This window comes from Haliaeetus leucocephalus, unplaced genomic scaffold (genome assembly GCF_000737465.1).
Source record: "Haliaeetus leucocephalus isolate CR32 unplaced genomic scaffold, Haliaeetus_leucocephalus-4.0 Scaffold161, whole genome shotgun sequence".
NCBI classification, from domain to species: Eukaryota; Metazoa; Chordata; class Aves; order Accipitriformes; family Accipitridae; genus Haliaeetus; species Haliaeetus leucocephalus.
Window position 1 is genome coordinate 906738 of NW_010972597.1, and position 21187 is coordinate 927924.

A 21187-nucleotide genomic window follows, 5' to 3' on the forward strand; every position below is an offset into this window, starting at 1 on the left:
GACATGTTATTAGCAGGGTGACACAATGCTGTCGCAAGATGAATATGCAACAGTCATTATGCAACAGATATTCAGGGACATGCTACTGATTTACGGACCCAGCAGTTGCAGCACCAGCCAGCTGCAGCCTAGAGGGATGGGGACACCAAGCACGTCTGGCAGAGAGGCCTGGAGAAAACCTCCAAACCCAGCCCTTCAACAGCCAAAGTGAATGAGTTTGTCACGACCGGGTCTGAAGCCAGGCACACCAATGCACCAATGCCACCAATGCTTTGTGTGTGCAATACTGAGCAACCATCATGCAACACTGACAGAAATAGAGAGTTCCAAAGGTTAAGGTGTGAGATTTACATTTGGACCAGCAGACTTTGTTAAGTTTGGGTCCTGGATTACCCAAACCTCACTTTGCTGCTCGTGGTAAATCTCAGCCACAGACAATCTCAGCTTGTTGTGACCCCTTGCTCTGCAGCAGTCTAGAGTGTAAAAAAAATTCAAGAAATGTTGCTGTGGGTGGGTTATTTAAATGCCTCACTGTCACAGCACAGACCTGCTGCAAATAAGACTGATGATGTACGGATTACAGCTCTCCATACTGAAAAGGGTGGAATCTCCCTCTTTTGGCTGTGGATTGACAAAGGGACACTGCACAGGGACTGATCCTGCCTGTCTGGTAAGCATCACAGCGTGGACACAGAAGACATGCTCCTTCAACTCCGAGTAGCCTCCACACGGGTTCATATATCCCACTCCCTGGGAACACACAGCGTAGCAGATCAAGGAAATAGTAACTCCACCCTGCAACGAGGAACCCACAGCGATTAAGGGACTTGCTGACGGTCACACAGGAAACTTATGGTAAAGCTGGGGATTTCTGCTCCCCCATGTTTGAGCTTTTGCCACAAGACTGTGCTTCTCATCAATGGCTGCAGTTAATTATGCAGGGGACAGGAGCACAACGCCTACTCCATCACCTCCATCGCAGCCTCCAGCATCTGCTGGCAGACCTGTGCAATCAACAGGAGCGGGGGCTGGGGTTCCTTCCAGAGCTTCCTTGGGAGCCCACAGCAATGACATACAGGATTTGGGTGGGCTTGCAGCCAGCATCCACAGGCACACTAGGGCTGAAAAGAAACCACAGAAAAGCAAGACACCAAGCACATGTGAGATGTGGCTCCACCTCAACACTGAAGCCTGACAAGCCGATTAACAAATAAGCAAAGCCTCCAAGAGCAGCAGAGAAGTTGAGGTCCCTCTGATAATGCCTAAAGGTTAAGTGTACCTATGTCTTCTTGAAATTCCTCAACCAATCCCCAGTCCCTCAGAACATCCCTAGTAGAGGCAACGAGTAGATCCAGATCTGGCCTTGGCACTGCACTTGACGTGGTCATCAAGCTCCGGTGACCCTGCTGTACCTCTTTGACTCAACTTAGGTGTTCCTCTACACAACAGTTGATGGAGAAAAGGGCAATGCAGCTCTGAATCTCACTTGAACCAGCATGACAGGACTGGCAAGTGCTCCCTCCAGTCACACTAACCAGATCTGCTTGTGTGAAAGAGGTATGGACAAGAAGCACATTGTGCCCTGAGCTTCAGGGATGACAATTTGCTGTGGAAAAGACAGTCAGAGTATTCATGAAGCAAATGGACAAAAAGATGCAAGGGACTGTGGACATGAGCTCCCAACTGCAAACAGAAAGAAAAAAAAACTTCAAATCTTTAGAGCGAGAATGTCTTTAGCAGGAGCAGAAGTCAGCCAGAGACCAGCACCTACCCACAGCTGGTACTACCCTGACAGGTACCTGGTCACCAAACACAGCTGGTGCTTACAACACCCACAGACAGGATTTCACCCTGTTCTCCAGCACCTGGTTTCTCCTGAGAGTACACAAAGAAAGAGACCATGCAAAGTACAGTCCAAAATGTCTGCAGCATGACCTGGAAGAGTCACAGCTTGGGGAAACTAAAAGGAGGCAACATGAGCCTGCAGGTGCCCTTCTAGATGAAGCATCCCTTTGTCAGGCATGGCAATGCACCCCCAGCACAGATCAAGCCCTGCACAGCAAACTTCCCAGGCAAACCCCAAGCAGCAGCAAGAAAAGGTCACGCACGTTAAGGAAAAAAGAAAGAAAAAAAGGGACTTTTGAACTTTGAACTGCAGTGTACTGTAATTACTGTAACGTAACTTCATTAGCACAGTGTAAGTGACAGCCAGGCATCAAAGATGTTGTAAGGGATTTTCATGTAGCCCAAAACCTTCTTTTACTCTTTCCAGTGCAAACCAACTTTGGTCCCAAAGCAGGGTCTCATCCTGCCAGATGATCTGCAAACAAAAAAGGGGGCTCCTACACCAAAGCTTCCACTTTGGAGAATTTCTTTCTTTTTAACTTCGGTTGTCCCTGCTGCCCACTCAAATCTTTATTTTCTGAAGTCACTGACTTCCCTAACACCTTGCAGCAATGAGGTTCCCAAGCTATAAACATCCCTTCTTTTTACCAGGCTTGTATATATGGCTTCCCATTTTATTTCCCAGCATCCAGCCATCTCCCACTAGCCTCTCAGACTTTCTGAGCCTGCTGACCAAGCACAACTCTGCAATGCTAGGGAAGCACACATTGCAGAGACGTTTTAAAAAGAAACACATCAGCGTTCATTGGATTTATTCTTGGACTTTATAAGGCTCATGCAAATAGTTCTGTATTTGGCCTGGAAAAAAACATAACCACAAAAGGCAAACATAGAACTTCAAAGCTGACTTCTCCTGACAGCCCTAAGCCACTGTACGTGTGTAGTATGGACAAGGTGTAAGATTTTTTAGTTTCCCAAAGGAAGGGAGAGGACAGCCTGAGATGAGGAGTCAGAACCAAATGCGTTGAGTCCCAAAACTGAGATCTAACCTTGAAGGATCACCTTAAGGAAAGGGTAAAAAGTAGCATCCCTGCAGTGAAGCCACTAAAGCCAAGACAGTCAACATTGATTGGGGACGTCACCTGGTCTATTTTAATCTTCAACCGTAGCCCACTTGGAGCACTTATCCCTCTCAACATCTTGAGAGGGTAGCAAGGTAGACTGACATTTCCTGGCACATGAAGGGTTAAAAATACACCTTCATTCAGCCAGGGAGGCACAGAGAGTGCCTACAGAGCCGCTGTAAAAGTCAGCAATCATAAAGCAGAAGGAGGAAGGAGGTAACAGAGTTGTTTCCTCCTCCCTGGAGATCTGGCTGCCGTGAGGAATCGCACATGGTGCTGGTGGGCACTGGCACAGAGAACTTGCTCCTGGTATCAGCAGCCAACTGTCTTCCCAGGACCCTCTGCTAAGAGGCACAAAGCATCCCCTCCTTTCCCCTACCACTGGCTCCTAAGGACACGCAGAGCCTCCCTAAGGAGTTTCTGCAAGGGGGTGTGACAAAATAAGCCTGCACATGTTATACAGCAGTCTCTGGGTTCATCCATCCTAGCAGAGGCGCAGGCGTCTGTTAGACAATGCCTGGGGACCACAGCGGAGGAACTGCTGCAGCAAAGATCAAGCTGACTCATGGTTCTTTGGCTTTGGTTTAAAATATAATAAATAAAACAAAACAAAACCTGAACCTCCCATCAGCCCACTGGGGAAAATGCAAGCATCTGCCTTCAATCCCTCAGCGTATAATAATACAACTTTATTATTATAAGTAAAATTTATTATATTTTCTATATGCTGTTAGATTGGGAGGGTTGGGAAGATCTGTTGCATGACATACATTACTCTGCAAATCACCGACTGCTGGGAGCATTTCATGCTATCACCCTTTGCCATCAGCCCCCAGCAAACCAGTCCTGACCTTTTATTCTATTGGTTACCACTGTGTTCAGCATCTGCCCTTGCAAACACCAGCAAAGACACAAGAACTGAACCTCTGATACTTAAGCTGTGGTTTCTTGAAAGGGGGTTGAACACTGGACCTCAGGGCACCAAAAACCTCAACTATCTCTTGGGCTATGGCAAATACCACTACAGGGGCTCCAGGCAGGGCTGGTGGGACATAAAAATGGGATGTGCACCAAGGCCACAGTCTACAAGCTTGCTCAGACTAGTGGCTGCATCCCTTTTCACACCTTCAGCCTTTTTTTGGTCTGCTGTTATAAATATGAATTTTAACAGCTATGAAGTCGCTGTTCAAGTGGTAGGAGCCTGGTCCTATGTGTGGTCCGGGGTTCCTCTCCAATTCTGCTCACCCACACTCACAAAATCTGTCCATGGTGCCTTTGCTGACCATTCAAGCGTCTCTGAGTAATGCTAAATGTCACAAGACTGTTAGGAGGTTTTTTTCTTTCCCCCAGTGGTTAGGAAAAAGCAAGCAAGAAGACGGACAGGTGATGTGAACCGGCACTGTTAAAGATGATCCAGTCTAAGCAGATGATGCAAACTTCCTAGCTCTTGTCACGACACGATCTGTCTTGTGAGCTTCGAGTTGGACTCAGAAATTACTCATAAGATATGGAAATGATCCCCCTGAGGAAACAGTCACTAGGAACAACTACAGAAAGTCTTCACTTTTGAACAAACAGCTCTTTCAGAGTTTTGGTGGCTTGGTTTTTTTTTCTTAAAGGGAGCAGAGAACCACCAAGTATCCCCAGTCAGGGGCTCTACTTCATGGGTCCATTTGTCCTCAAATCCTCAGTATGACAAAATTCTCCTTCCTTAGAACAATAAATTCAGAGATCAAGCTTGAACTCTGAATTTTTAGTCTTGCCAGTATTGTGAGATCTCACAATCACGTGCTTTCACAGGAGCCTGGCAGAGAGACAAGCTGGTGAGATTTTGGAAAGGGGTGATGTGCTGCTGATGATAAAGCCTCCCTGCTTCACCTGACAGCAGCAGAGCTCACCAGTGCTGTTTCTCAGGGCTCCTAAGGCACGTACAGCAGTTTCTCACTCTTGGACGTCATTCACACCTAACTGGAAATAACCTGCTGCTTGATTTCCCCGTTAAAATCCTCTTATTTTCAGAAAGCAACTCCCTGAGGACCATGTATGTCCCTACAATGAATCTTCAAGGCCATGGCATGGTGTAGTGGGTACAGTTCCTACACACAGCTCTCATTGTTCCCACACAGGAACTTCAACTGAAAAAATAAAATGAAATTTAAAAAAAAAGGAATCAAATATTTGCAAAAAGCTTTCTTAAAAACAGAAAAAGCCCATGGAAAACCACCAGCTCACATGTCAAACCAGCCAACTTTAACCTGAAACACTGCTTACGCAAAAAGAGATGCTGCAGTGTTTGTAGAAAGTGAGTATATTAACACAAGAAAATGCATACTCCAACAGCAAGGAAAGCATTGAGCTCCAAACACTGGAGTTTGTCAACTTATCCTCACAGTCCATCCTTAAAAAAACTGGGGTAAAGGTTGTCTCATTCTAAATTAATTCCCTCCATCAGAGGCTGATTAGGGTCTAGGATGTGGATTCATATCCCTACTAATCACAAATATTTTATCACCTCATATCAATTTTTGCCTTTCACCTGCACACCTAAGATAGGTCAGAGAGGGTGTAAAACCTGCACTGAAGAAAAGCGTATTTGCAGTTAGTATTTCTTACCCAAATGGAGTTCTACCATAAAGAAGCTGTTCCAAGCGGTGGCTGCCATTCCACAGGCTTCATTTGCCATTACTTCCACGTATTTTTATCAAAAACTCAGGACATACTATGTCCACTCAAACAGGAAATCTGACTTAAGCTAACAGTCAAAACCCTGATCAGATACAAAAATTCATGTAGTTGGCCTTTTTTCTCCCCGCTAAAAAGAGTTCCACATGGCTGCAAGGTCTGAAGACGACACCGATGTGATCAGCCGAGATCACTGTGAAATACACAGCTGATGGCCCAGGCTGAGTTTTATAGGGTGAGAACTCCTCCATGCCACTTTAAGCAAGTGCTTCTTTTATTCTACAGCACCAAAGGAATTGCTGCTCTTGAAGCACATACACACAAAAAAAAAAGCAAGTTCAGAGAGTACTCTGGGAAACAGCGAACCACAGTCTTCATGAGGTTTACTCAAAGTTTTGCTGCTGTACCTAAAGATGAAGTGTGCTCTCCAGGTCTAAACTAGATACCTTTTTTTGAACGTGTACTAAAATGGAGGGGATTTACCCTCTAACGGACCCAATTTCATCCAGTAGCTCAGGAGAGAATGTGCATAAATATCTCTGTGAGCTGTGTTGGTGCCTGCAACGGTTGTGACGAGCACACTTCATACACTACATACCTCTTGAGATAACATTGCCTTAGCTGAACAAGGTGGAGATATTTATTTGCAATGCACCAGGTTCGGATTCCTTTGACAACATCCCGTGGTGTGAACTTTGCTGGTCTTGCATGATCTAGGTGATGATACGAAGGAGCGAGGCAGGTCTAGCATCTCCCAGCTGCCGCCAAGCGAGTGTGGGAATGCACCAGGGAAGAAGGACCATGCCGCTCAGCTGGGCTGAATTCCACTTCGACCAGACCCAGCTCACAGGCTGGGTACCCGCAGTGCTACGTACTGTCTGCACCTTGCCTGCAGCAGCCACAACATCAGTGGACAAAAGCTCCCACAACACCTCCGAAGCTGAATTTGCAGCAACATGTTGTTTCTTAAGGAAAAACCACAACATGCTCCTTTCAAAGTAGCCGGCTGGTGAGGAACAACAGGGAGAGGGAAAAAAAACCACCTAGCACTACTTCCCCTTCTTTCTCTCACACAGAGTCAAGAAGCTTATATTAATTGCAAGCTTATATTAATTGCAAAGCATGAGAATCTGAACAAACAGCCTCCTTGGGCAACCAGGGCCAACCCCAGGAAAAATATTTGCATCTATGGGATGTGTGAGTTGTGCAACCAGCAAAATACCAAGCCAGATAAGGCAGGGACCTTTCACTAGGCTCTACAGAGACAAGCTCGCAACTCTGCGATGCTGACTCAGGCTAAGACAGGTTACTTTAATTTTTTCTCCTTCGCTCTAGCCTTCACAGGGGAAATAATACCAGCCAAATTCATATCCAGTTTGAAGCCACTAGATGGTATTTGCAGAGCTGAATCAGAAACCAAAGCAGCCTTTGGTGGAGCATGGGAGAGAACCAGGCTTCCCTGCAATGGGAGTCATCTTCCCCCGCTAAAGGTAAAACCTTAAGGAAGTTCTTGGTGCAACAAGGTTAGCTCTGCCCTGGACACAATATGCAACTTTATCATATTACATGACTTCCCATGCCTAAGGCTTGATATAGCCTTGTCTGCCTACATTTAGTTGCACATATGTCATTAGGGAATTAGACAAATTAGTTAGGAAGGTCATATAGTTACAAAACCTTCATGAAAGACTGATGGATCCTGGTTTCTCCCACCAGCTTTCAAAGACCCATACACATGCCTGTTCAACCAGGAGAGCAGATAGCCGAGCAACGCCACCACACATGTCCCAGAGACCTATGAACAATCTCCTGTCAACAAGGCAGCGAGTGTACTGTCGGTGGCAAAAATTAACAAGTAAAAAGCACTGTTTTGCCGGAGTACGTCCAACCAGCAGCAGGTTGACTGCAACAAAAAGCCAGTACTAGCATGTTACCGCTCCCGCAGATGGGCTCAGGGTTTCGCACATGAATAACAGAGCACAGCAAGGCACTGCAGGTATCATTTTGCAAACCAAAACCCTGCATTAACATCTCTCCCTTTCTGACTTGTTTTTGCCACATGGAAGGAGTAACAGAAGGAATTACTTCAGGTGAGCAGGCAAAAGGGGCAGGCGCACGCTCGCTGTTTCACGCTACTGATGATGCACTTGTTGACCAGGCAAGAGGCTACATGCAGCAGAAACACTGAGAAGCTGCAAGGACCCGATGCCGTGCCAGTTGCCTCTCTGCTGGGATGCTTTTCAAACACGGATGCTATTTATTGTACCAAAGTTCAGAGGGGACGGACAACAAGGAAAGTATCAGTGCAAAACATATGCTGCAGGTCTTAACTACAAGGCCCTGATACACTTTCCTTCCTGAATTAAAAGCCTCCTGAAGGTTTTCATATGCTCTGTCTTGCCCTCTCTGTCCCCTAGAAGCAAGAGTTGGAAAACACAAAAGCTTGTGGTAGACACATGTAGCCAGGAAAGAGAGCAGGGAGAGATCAGATGTATTGTGAAGTGAGGCAAATACACTATATAATGGAATATGAGGGGGGGGGTTGCCTTTTTCTGTAGCATGGTATGAGTGCTTCCCACCTAGGGTCAGCCAGAAATTTTTCCCCTAATAAATTCCCTGCTATTGCAAAGTTTGAAGTGACCGTAGTGCACACAGTAGACTTCCAGAGGCTCGCCAGAGCTAACTACCAATTTAGGGATGTCTGAACTGATGGGAATTATAGCATGAGTTTCAGTAACAAACAAGTAGGGTACAAAACTGACTCTGGTTTTCTTTGGGGTCCTAGGAATTAATGCTGACTACACAGGCATGAGACAGAGGGTAAAGAGCCTGGCACAGCACCCTCCCCTGCCGAGCAGGCTTGCAATCAGCTGCCAGCACGGGGACTAAAAGGCTGAGTTCAAGCTCTGCAGGCTCTTGCTGTGGACAGGTTTTTCACTCCTGAAACGCCCAGTACATCACATTTCTGCCACCGGGCTAATTCTTCCCCAGCAAAAGGCATGATGGAACAAGTGCTCCCAATCAAAGGGAAAAGTCAGCCAGTCAAGAAAATCCTCCCTCAGCTACCAGGCTTTATTCCTTCCAGTCAGCTCAGCTTTGTTTTTCCACTTCTTTCAAGAACAGCTCTGGGTCTCCTCCAACCTGCTCCCTGCAAACCACACCAGGGTCTTCAGAGCAACTGTGAAGGTTTAGCTCAAGTGGGATACAAAACTACAGAAACTGGCTCCATTGCCCTCAAAGCCTCATTTAATAGTGCTTCAGTGTTAGGAAAAAGCTCTTTTCCCCCTAACAGAAAGGGTTTTACCCACCAAGCCTCAAACACCCGGATGTGCAGCCCTTGTAGAGGCACTGCAGGGCTCCTGCTGCTATCATCTGTTAATCCACAATCTGAAGTTCCCATGTCCTTGTCTCAGCTCCAGATTTAGAGGTCTCATGTCTTTCCCCACTGCAACATAACAGGACTGCTGTTCAGGCACACACACGAGGTCGGGAGCTCCCAAGAAGTATTCAAGTAACCCCGACCTATGCTAGCAGCTGCTTGGCCTCAGTATGAAAGGATGAAACAGGGACCAAACTGCTCCATTCCTACCTATGCCTTCTGCCTTCTCTTGGTTAAAATTCCCCTTGGTCCGGAGCTCGGACAGGCTTGGACCTCTGTCCTAGCACCTTTGCTAGGAGCACCTCTGAGAGGTGTTTAAATCTGTCTTCCAGTCACTGTCTGGATGACTTCCCTCCAGCTCTTGGCCAGCAAGGAACCAAAATGAAGGGTAGCTTCTTGGGCAAAGGAAGAGGCATAGGTTTACCAGATGAGACAGCACACAGCTAAGACAAGGACAGACTACATTCAACACTGTCTTGCTCTCTTTTTGTGTTACCCCAGCCTGCTCAATGTAGCCAGTTAAGGTGGGATTCATCTTTATCATCAATGAGAAGAGACAGGCACAATCTGTTAGACCTGCTTCAGATATCTATCTGCATTGGGATGAAAGTGCTTGTTTCCTCCACTGCCTACATAAGGAGGCTGAGACTAAGCATCTGGAATGTTAATGTCAACATCTGGACAGGTGAACTGCGCCCTGACATTCCTCATCTTGCATTCAGCTCGTAAGCTTTTCAGAGAGGGACTATCTCACACTGCACCTATCATGAAAGCACTTCCAGCCCCCAAGCCCAAATGTAACGCTACACTTCAAGTGGTAGATGCGAGGCCCATGCCCTGAAGGATCTGCCACGGAGAAAACTTCACAGTATTTTCCCTGTAACAATAGTCCAAGTGGATCCAAGTCATTTTGGGGGCTGGCTGAAGAGAAGGCAGAGCTGCAGGTCTCAACCTGCCTCTCTGTCAGCAGGAGAAGAATGGGAAACGTCCCAGGCACCAAATGCTTTGTGCCATGAGAACAGCATTGCCTGGAGAGCCTGCAAGGCTCACTTCATACCCATCGAGATGTACTAGGACAGGCAGGGAGGGATGCACGCATGCAGTAGGGCTGTGACAAGGACATGGGAGAGGAAAGGATAGAGCACCCAGACTGCACATTTCTACTAGCAGAGAGACTTGGGATTTACAGACCAACCTTGAGGATTCTTCTCTTTTTCATGACTTCTGATATACAATCCTTTGAGGCAGGCAACACTGGAGCTTGAGGCAGACAAATGCAAAATAATGAGTCTAGGGGCAGGAAGCCAAAGCAGACAACACACATTAAATGGAGCTGTCATGCTGCTAGGCTGGCCAGGGGAGAGATTGAGGCGTTATTCTGAGATTTGTGAAGCCATCAGCCCCTGTGCTACAGAAAATAAGAAAATTAAGCTCAGACAGGATTGCAGGCAGAATAACTTCTCTGACAACAGGATGAATGAGGAGTAAGTTGTTACAAATCAAATAGGGGATAAAAAAGAAAGCATGGAAGCAACCACATGACATTTACCCACAGTGGGACTGAAGGGTTCAGAAGAAAACAAGACATTCAAAAATTAGCTCCCTGAAAGGGTGACTTACTGGTGGCAGAGCTTTTTCTTCCACCCCAGCATACAACTGTCACTGCATTTGCAGGCTCCTGCCTCAGATTTTAAATGTCTCTTTGTGTCCTAGTCCCAACAGGTACTCGCTCCCATTGCCCACGCAGGGCAAGCCACGCTGAGACAGCGTGACTGATGGTTGTCCAACTCCATGCATCAGCTGCCAGTCACATCCCAGTTCCATAGCATGAGCTGTTTAATTATTTTGATCTGTTTTGTTGGTGGTGGGTTTGTTTGTTGGGATTTTTTTTCCTTTTTCTCCTTCCCTGAGATGTATTCTGAAGTTGCTCTAAGCTGTGAATTAAATAAACTCATTCTAGATGCAGACTTTGAAACAAAGGAGACGAAAACCTGAACTGACCTGAGAGATGCCGTACTGCCTGCCAGCCCATGGTCACTGCAGTCAACATAGTTCAACCAACTTCAGCAGAATTTGAACAAGACCTGGTAACCCTGTTGCAATGCATTTGCAAGGCTTGCCAAAACCCATATACTTAGTAGCATGCTCTGAAAAAGCCCAGCCCTTTGCTAGGCACTCAGCTTCTCACCTCTTCACAAGGAGCACACTTCAGACAACACTCTTCTTGAGGACCCTAAACAGGGCTACAGAAGCAACTCCATACCTCTTTCTTTTCAAATTGTACAGCTTCCTCTAAAACTCGGGCAGGCTTTCCTTTGCCTTCTCAAGAGCATCCTGCAATTGCCTTGTTTTCTCTTTAAAATGGTAGAGATTGCAGGCCAGCTTTACACAGCTCAATTTGCACCCATGGATTGGTGATTACAATATCCATCTAGCTGCCCTGGGCCTTTAGAAGTCCCCAGCCAGGGACTAGAAGGTACAGGGACCTGTACCCTATGTGCTGCAATCCTCCACCTTTTCTTCTGCATCCACTTCATCTCTAAAGCTGGCCAGTACCAGAGGGTCTTCCCTACCACCTGCATGGGAGAATCGCCACCAAAACCTCCCTTGCTGCCACATCAAGGACACATGCAAAGACTCGGCAACAACTGCCCTGTTCAGAAGATGTGACAGCTCCATGAGAGTCAAAGGAGGAAAATGATGAACCTAAATTCCAGGAGTTATACTTCTACATGGGCATCTTCCATCAGTGGTTTCTTCTGAGCAGCCTCCCTTCACTCACCTCCCATCCTGAACGGGTTTATCATCCATTCCATGGTTGCTCTGAATTACCCCAGAGGTGACTGTATTTCAGCAACAAATTAAACTGTCACAATGCATTCCTTCCTACATTGTTTTTTAAAAATATGTGAGCCCTGGCTGCCAGAGAATTGTTTTGGAAAAATTAGATTAGGTGCCTGGGAAACTGCCTTGAGAAAAAGTAAAGGGTTTTTTTACTTCTTGAAGAAATCTACCTCTACCTTCCCCCACTCCCCCCCCACCCCCCCAAGTTTTTTTTATCCTCCAAGACATGGCCAATTAACTGTATCTTGTTTTTTAGATCCTTCCACAAAAAGCACCTTGGTGCAGGTGACCAAAAGGGAATGGCTTGGTTTGCAATCATCTGCCACCAACACAAATCAAGATCCTAAAGCCCTCTGGTTTTTAAATCAATCTCCATCCAGGGGGCTGCAACATCTCTTTTCAGTTACCCAAATTTTCTTACTGTTTTTCCAACCCACAACAAGCCACGACAGTCAGTTTTACCATAGGATATCTATCCATTTCTGCAGACACAAGCCCCGCTTACAGCCTGGAAGACTTACATGGAAAGGACTACTATTCCAGCCCTCCACTCACATCACTTTTAAGACTGGATACCTAAAATATTAAAACAACAGACAAGACAACCTTGCTTGAAATGATAAAAGGAAACAAAATCCCACCTTCTCAGGGTTCACTGTGATGAGGAAGCATTTCACTCATCAGAAAATCAGATTAGCAACACATCAACAGTTGGGTGCTGAATCTTTTGATGCTGATCAGTTACCAAAGGAAGGGGGAAGCTGATCCTGCAGTCAAAGCATCAGACTAGGACAACAATTTCTGTTCTCAACCCTTCTCCAGGTTCTTCCTTTTAACATGGATTTCCATTCCTCAGTTCCCCAGCTGTAAAACAAAAGGTCGTAATAAAGCCTCTCCTTTTCCTGCCCAGTCAGTGTCTGCCCTGACTATGAGCACTGGTAAATATTTGGGGTAGGGACATATTACCCACAAGCAGTAAGAGTGATCATATCTACCAGCAAAATTCTGGGAAGGAGGAAGATGAAAGAGAAACTCATGCACTAACTCACTTCCCACAGCCAGAACTTGGCACTTAGAGTGCAGTTTTTGACTTTCTAGCAGGTATGAGGAACCAGCCAGGCCTGAACACTTCATAGGTTGGAATAGGGTGGCTGCTTGGGAGATATCCTGCAGAAGAAAAGGAACAACAAAGGTATAAACTGATGTAGAGGAAGTATTCTCTCTTACTCATACAGATTAATGCGCTCATCATGGAAGAAACGTGGAGCAGAGGACATCTTGTCTGGCCCCTGATAATCAGGTGCAGTAGTTGTGGGGATCAGATGACTAATTATTAAGCAAGTGTTATTCAGGGTCCGAAAGTCCTAGCTTTCCTCCTTGCAGGACAACTGCCCAAATTCTTGCCTGGGATGGCAGATAGGAAACGATCTCAAGAAAACCATGACAGTAGTTGCTGCAATCAGTCAAGAAAGGCCATTTTCCTCCTATTTGTATCCTCCTTGTGCCTGCTACAAAATAGGGAGAGAACTGCTCTCACCCCACTGAGGCATTGCCTTGTTAGACCCACACTGAAGGGCTGCTGACATGGTCTATAGCCCCATCGCAGGAGGACTGAGGTGGGCTTATGACAGGACTGATCCTAGGTGGAGTGTCCAAGATCCTGTGGTTTGTGGTGGGAGTGGTAGCAAACTAATCTCTTAGAGGCCAAAGTTAAGCTGCAGTGGTATGCCCACATAAAACGCTTTGCTGCAGCTCTAAATAACCACTGTCAGTGGTTTAAAAAACTTGTGTACTCCAAAGCACCCTCCACCCTCAGCCACCTATCACAAGTCGGCATGCTCAGCAGGGAAACAGCAACATTTACAAGGCAGCCAGCTGGTGGACCTCCCAGTCCAACACCAACTGATTGCCTCTATCACTGCATCTGCTTGACAGCCCCACGCAGATCATTGTCTGCACATCGGATCCAAGCTGCGCTCTACGCAGCCCTACCTCCCTGCAAAGTCTACAGCCCCATCTTCTTGCTTTCCTTGAGTCTTGGTCAATGTTACCAGAGTTTGTGGAATGACTTTGGTCTCTGAACAACCGAGATACGTAAAGGGACAGTATTTTCAGACGACAATGCTTTTCACACTTGAAAACATCTCTCATTAGGTGCCTGACATCTTTAGCCACTGATCCTTTGACACTGGGTGTATTGCAGGGATGGGAACACAGAAATGATCTAGCACTGGACAACATGTCTGTGTCGACTTTGCCAGCCACTCTCAGAAATATGTCCTGATGCTGCCTCTGCAGTGGCTTTCTGGGATGAATACTGTGGCTTTCATCCCTTCTGCACAAGGAACCGTGGCACAATTGTACCAACTGTACCAGATGGATCTTGCACAGGGATCAGCCAAGAGATTTCCACCCTCATCCATTCAACTCCCTGCTCTGCCACAGACACAGCGAGACCCTGCACATGCCCCTATGACTATGAGCCACACCAGCACGCAGCCTCCTTGCTTCTGTGGAAGAGCAGGAGCAGAAGCACTTTTCCAGATCTAGGTCTGACTCTCTCATGCCTCTGTCTCCTACCTTGACCATGGTTGTGGTGGTCATTTCTTTCCAGCGTGTGTGTGTTTTGAGAATGAATACCTTGATGTTTGGAAATTCATGGGGGCCACGAGAACAGCCACAGAGTTGTCAGCTGTGACTGAGTACAGCAGTATGGCGGAGGTACATACATACTCCTAGGAGTAGAGAGAGCAGATCTGACCCTCACAGACTCAAGTACAAGTGACAACCACCGCATCCCCCAACAGAACGACGAGGCAGAAAGCAGAGCAGAGATTTGCATGTAGTTCCTCATCCATCAGCAGCTACACTAACTGCCAGATGGGAGGTCACACCACCAACCTGGAGGCACAGCAATGTCCTCCCACTGCCTAGCCCCCCAGCACTTACCCTCATACTCCCTCCCACATCACCAGAGCAAGAAGCCAGCACACGCCTGTCGCAGCAGGTCAGGGAGCAGACCACTTGCCCAGCCCAAGGCTGCCTGCGTGGAAAGTGGGACAAGCCCTCCAGAAAAAGCTGGCTGGCCTCGTACAATATCATGCAAATCAGGAAAAGGCCAGGGCAAACACGACTGGGAGAAACCTTGCATGACCAAGGTTGTATTATAAGGTTATATATTCAGCCTACACACACAAGCTGGGGAGGCAAGGGGTATGCATGCACACACATGCACACAGGCAGGAGGTACCTCCTGCTTTCACCAGCGTTTGCTGGGTCTGCATGCTACAAAGGAGAAAGTCATGCTGTTCACAGCAGAAGCCTAACACGGCAGGACCCAAAACGAGCATCAACAGACACAGATCCAAGGGAAGACAATGGAAAAGCTAGTTACAGGATTAGCACACATACAGGCTGGGGTCTGTCCCTTATTTACCTCCAAGAAACAGTGATGTTTTATTTACTTATCGTACTCAACTACCGTTTCATCTATTTTATCATACCAACCAAAGCCTGGTTTCTCAAGTCTAGCCTTCTCCTTCTTCTGGAGGATGAATTCCAGTCCCTCGTATAATACTACACTCCCTGACATCTCATTCTTGCTCCAGCAAATCTAGCTGCAGGGAAGAAGCAGGGATGCTACGGTCACTACAGAAATACAAGAGCTAGTGCCACACCAGGAGAACCGCTCTGGCTGCTGCAGTGGCTAGCTGGGGTAAGAGAAGGGATGAAATGCATCATTTGCAGACTCCAGTTTCATACATTCAAGCTTATTCTATACACATAGTTTGGAGCAGGCTGAGCAGAGCTGGATGCAAGCCACAGAACTGCTGAAGACAGCACGGAGCATCAGACCAGACTCAACACTGATACTGGAACAAGCCTACACGACAGCAGCCTGTTACCCCAACAAACCGCTGATGAACGGAGCTCACTTCTCAGCAAGCCTCTAAACAAGATCCCAACTTGCCTGGGGCACAAGCACTTGCTAGCCAGACTCTCCTTTGGAGATTTTCACCTGTCTGCTTTTCTCAGGGGAGACAATCCTGTGTGCTCCTGCTGCCAGCCAGCCACACTCCAATTCAGCAGGATAGCCGATGCTCCACCTTGCACAACAGCAGCCTCCACAGTGCCTTTTTCTACTGATCTCCTCCTCACTTCTCTTCCTGCAGAGCCTTATCCAGTGAGAACAGGGCAGCCCAGAGCAGTCCCCGCTGTGCACACCTGCATCCCTCCTTTTGCTCCTACCCCCTGGCTTTTTGAATCTTGCTCCTCTCCTTCTCCCAGTAAGAGGACGACATCCTCTTCATTTCACAGGCCACAGCTTCTCCCTCACGTCTGCTGTTCTCTCAAGTATGCTAAACAAGCAGTAGATGTACAGGCATCTTCCCAGAGACATTGCAGCAATGTCTCTTTTTTTGTATTCGTCAAGTTAGTGCTCCCACACAAGCGCATCTAAACTCAGCTCCACCAGCTCTTGAATTTAACTTACATATGAGCAGTCTGAACTGTAACGGGTTTAGCTATGCAAAAGGAAAAAATCCACTTATAGCTTGGCCCTCAGCACTGTATTATGCAAGAATCTGGGCTGCTGCTGCCTCTGTGTTATCAGTGTGCCCCTCACTCAGGACAATCCTACCCTTTTAGTAGATAGGCTGGATATCTGCTGGGTTGGTATCACGCCTGAAGAAGAAGAGAGCCCAGTGAGAGAAGGCAACCAGCTCAGCCAAGACCAGAGAGGGGGTCAGGACTCCTGGGTCCATGGTACTGCACTTCAACCACAAAGTCACCTTTCAGCACAGAGATGAGCTGTTCCAAGAGCCCACGCTGCCATCAGATGGGCACCATGGGCAGGTCATGCATTAAGACAGCAAGCACAGAAAGACTATTCCCTCTGTAGGCATTCAGGCCATTTTGCGTCACACACAGCAAGCTGTAAAACCATATTCCAGCAGTAAGAAGTTGATAATGAAGTTTTGCTTTTACTGAACCGGTCATTAAACAGTGCTGGTCTCACTTTATAGAGACCAAGAAATAGGTGGCAATCCACAGAATAAAACGGATCATCTTGAAGCATTTTCCTCTGGATATCTATAATTATAAACCAAACATCATCAGCTTCCCTCTCTCCCTGCAGTAAATAATTAACTGCAAAAGAATATTCCTCTTGGCCCCATCCTCCCCAATCAATTTTGCTTCACAACGACATACTGCCTAGACTGCTCGCTGTGTCAGTGCACCCGAGTGTTATCCAAAACATTTCACAAGACATAGAGGAGCAGTGTAACTGTTAACTTCAGTACAGCAGAGACCTTTCCTTATGGGTACGAGAGCGCATTATCACGTAACTCCCAGTACTTAAAGCAGACAGCTATGACATACACGGCTTAGCTCATTCACTGCAGCAACACCACTGCAACCATCAGAGGAGGCGAATCACGCACTCTGAGCACTCCCATCACACTCCTCTGGACTGCCTGAGCTTTACTGCCAAGGCATAGCAAATTTCCTCCCCTAAAATACAAAATTTTCTATTCCTTTAATTGTTTTTGAGAATATCCCCCCCCCCATAGATTTCATCCAGAGGAAAAAAACAAGTCTTCTCCACAAGAAGACTTTCATTTTTAAGAGACTTCAATCTTTGAATGCTAGATCTAAGTTGAATACTGTGACTGCTCTGTCATGCACAATAACCTGTTTGCATCTTGCTACTTACCCTCATCAAGCTGACACTCATATCGACTCTGAAAGTAACAGGTAAGCCAGAAAACCTTCAGAGCACTCATTCCTTCTGCCCTACTGAAAGACACCTCCTGGATGTAACCCCAGAGGGGAGGAAGGATGATGCCAGGAGGAAAGCAGGACTGCCCGGTGGGGAGGCTGGGCTTGGTCAGGCAGCAGATGGAAGCAGGTTGCGTACAGATACACAACCAATGAACAACACAAGGTCTGCCATTTGATCCTAGCTGTTTTCTCAGGATACAAAGTCAAATTCACTTTTAAAAAAGGCATAAGAAGAGCACAAGCAAAAACAAGAGCTGGGAAAAACCTCTAGAATTGCAGGAACACACTCCCTGAAACAGCCAGAAAACCCAGGGAGAGGCAGAGAAGCATTACCACCAAGCAAACATCTTCATATTCACACCCAGTTTGGGTTTAGTTTTATGTTTTTATGGGTTTAAACGCATACCAGGTTTAGTTGAGCTGGCTACGAAGTGTTCAATAAAAATCTCCAGCAGGAAGGTGGAGAAAGAGAGGGAAATTGGCTAATTTAGACTCAAGAAGCATGGAAAGAGAGGTTGAAGAAAGAGGCAGAAGAAAGAATGGAAGGAAAACCATGACACAACAGAGATAAAGAATAATACAGGGAAAGGAAAAGTGAAATGAAACAGATACTGAGGACGGTTCAGGAAAAGACAAACCATGAAAAAGTGGAATGAAAACTGGAAGGGAAAGATAAGAGAAAGAGGAACATGCCATGGCTGAGCAGTTGAACAGCAGTTGGCAAATAGATCATTTGTTTAATCTCATGCGTATTTGTCAAATAATTTATTTGATTAATACTCTTCTGTGGTCTTCAACCAGCTATAGAGCTGATCAAATATAATTCCATAAATATATTATTAAATTAATACAGGTAAAATTCAAATACGTTCAACATTTTTATCTGCCGCTTAATAAGCTCTGGTTGTAAGTTTACACTTCAAAAATGTTAAAATAGAAAGCTGATAAAGAGTGCTCAGAGCACAATCATTTTGCTTTTCCTAGACCAACAAAAAGTATAACAGCATAACACAACCTGAAAGACAGGAGACGAGAGACATTTCTACCTCTTCCCTTCATCACCCTCCCACAAGGAATCCCTCTCCACAGGCGATATTTTTTGTCTTGGGTTTTATTTTGTTGAATATTTCCCCTATATTCAACTTTTTTACCCCAAGAAAACCTGGGGAGCTCCAAGGGCACCTTAGCAAGAAGGTAAATTTGGGGTGCACCAGCAGCAGAAGGGCGGCAGTGGGTGTCATCTCCAGCCTGGAAGCAAACGTTCACATTTGGGAGCTGAGCTTTGCTCTTCTCAAAGGGAAGGGAAGTCAGGTGAAAGATGGCCATGTGGACAAGGATGCCTCAGGACCTCTACTCTCGCACGGAAAAGCTTCCCAAGTACCAGCAGCCTTTTCCAAACCTCCCTAGGAGAGCTAGGGAAAAAAAAAAAAAGGGTCAATTTTTCAGCCTTTTTTTTCCCTCTGGCCCAACACAATAACAAGGGAGTCCCCCGAGAGTCCTCAGACGACAGGGTGAAAGCCACTACAGCAGACCATCTCCGTGCACATGGCAGCAGGTCTGCTGGGGAGCCCCGTGAAGCAGTGCTGGACTCAATGAGGAAACTGTGGCCATCGCTTTCTAGGCCCACATCAGAGAAACCTGAGGTTACTCCCACCGCTGCTCTACCTTCACCACTGACAGCAGCCAAGAACCAAACTCACCACAGGAGAGAACCACACCAAGGGTAACTCCTTGGGGCCATAAAAATGTCCCTCAGGTCATAAGTCCTGTTTAAATGTAACAGCGATATCCCAAACTGAAATAATTATTGCTAATTACAGGATCATTTTTATGTAAACATGGAGGGTATTACCATACATACTTCATCCCTTTTTAATTAAAGAAATAAGAGGCTCACCAAGACAAAAAAAAGACATGCTGACAGCTCCCACCCCAAAGCAGACTTTTATGCAGTGATAACACCCATCAGCCTCCAGACCCACCGAGGAGACTGATCAGGGAAATCAATCAGCATCGGCCTCCCCGGTGCTGAAATGAAGCAGTTGGCATGTTATTAATCACATCAGGAAAACGTTTGACGAGGAGAAGGGAAGGACCAGATACACAGAGGAAGGGACACACATGGATTCAAAGTCACGGCTGTGTTACAAACACTTGGGGAAAATCACGCAAATCACCAGCTGCAAAATCAAAATACTTTGGAGCTCTGCAAGGATAAACACATTAGCAATTCTGACCAGGAGAAACCAACATCCGCCATACAACCCTCCAGCAACTCTTTAGCTGAACCCGCACAAAGCCTCATGTGCTTTTATCCATTCGAAACCAGTTCCTGCTCCAACCTGCACAACCTACCCGTGCCAACCAGACTGGGGTATGTCATGACAGAACCTCACCAGGAGTTTGTACCCCTTCTGCATCTCCAAGACCTACCCAGGAGCAACTCCACACAGCGCAGGCTAAAGAGACATGACTTAGGTCACCGAAACAGTCAATGGCTTGACTTGGGTCAAGCCATTCCTGCTGCACCATCCTCCTGCTTCCAGCTGTCCTAAGGATTTCTCCAGCTGCTCCAGAGTTTGCCAGTCCTCTCCCATTTCTCATCGGCTCTTTTGTCTCCAGGCACGCTCCACTGCTCGAGGCAATTAAAACGCATCCCCAGCCAGGACCCATATGGGCCGAGCGAGCCACCAGATGCACCTGCTCCCACTCGAGGGGAAGGGGTTGCAGCCCCGGACCCTGTGACGCCCTTGCACGGCAGGCAGGGCGCAAGCAGCCTCCGCACGCCGCAGAGCCCCGGCGGCGAGCGTCCCTGGGAGGAAGGGAGGTGCCGCCAGCTCCGCAGAGCCGCACGCACGCAGGAACAGGGGGACCGCGCTCACTTGCTCGCAGATGCACGTACCTGTGCCTCTGCCACCTGCGCGCCCCCTCTGCACCTCGCCCCTGGCCTGCCGACGCCTGGCACTGCCGGGGAGCTGGTCTCTTGGGGGGGGGGGGTGCCGCTCTGACGAGAGGCGGCCGGAGCCCGGTGGGCACCTGCTTTGGCAAAGGGTAGGGGGTCCGGTGCTCCCACTTGGGAGCATCACAGGGGTGGCGTGGGGGATGCAAGGGGATGAGGGAAGGTGGGTGCTGGGGGCTGCAAACTGGGGGTGCGAGGAAGAGGAGGGAAAGGCGGCGGAGAGGGTTGCAGCTTGGGGACTTGGGGGGGAGTGGGAGGGCGGGGGGGGTGAAGGAAAGGGGGCTGCAGGGGAAAGGGGCAGGAGGAGCGCAAAGGGGGTGCAGGAGGAGGAGAGGGCAGGGGACGGAGGGCAAAGGGGGTGCAGAGGGGACGGAGGTCAAAGGGGGTGCAGAGGCTGTGGCTCTCAGTGGTACCCCACCACCCCTCCCCCCCTCGGCGGCCTGCCCGGGGCTGGGGTCGGCAGGCAGCGCCCAGGCAGCAGAGTCATGGCGCGGCCAGGCGAGCAGGTGGGTCCGCGCCACCGCCCCCAAACACCCCCGGGCCTCGCCGCCGCCGCCACCGCCCACCCGG

General features: G+C 47.6%; 1 protein-coding gene across 1 annotated transcript in view; it reads right to left on the reverse strand.

The window, feature by feature from the left end:
• Positions 1-21187, reverse strand: part of HRAS (Harvey rat sarcoma viral oncogene homolog) — a 43189-nt gene that overhangs the window by 21395 nt on the left and 607 nt on the right. The window lies entirely within an intron of this gene.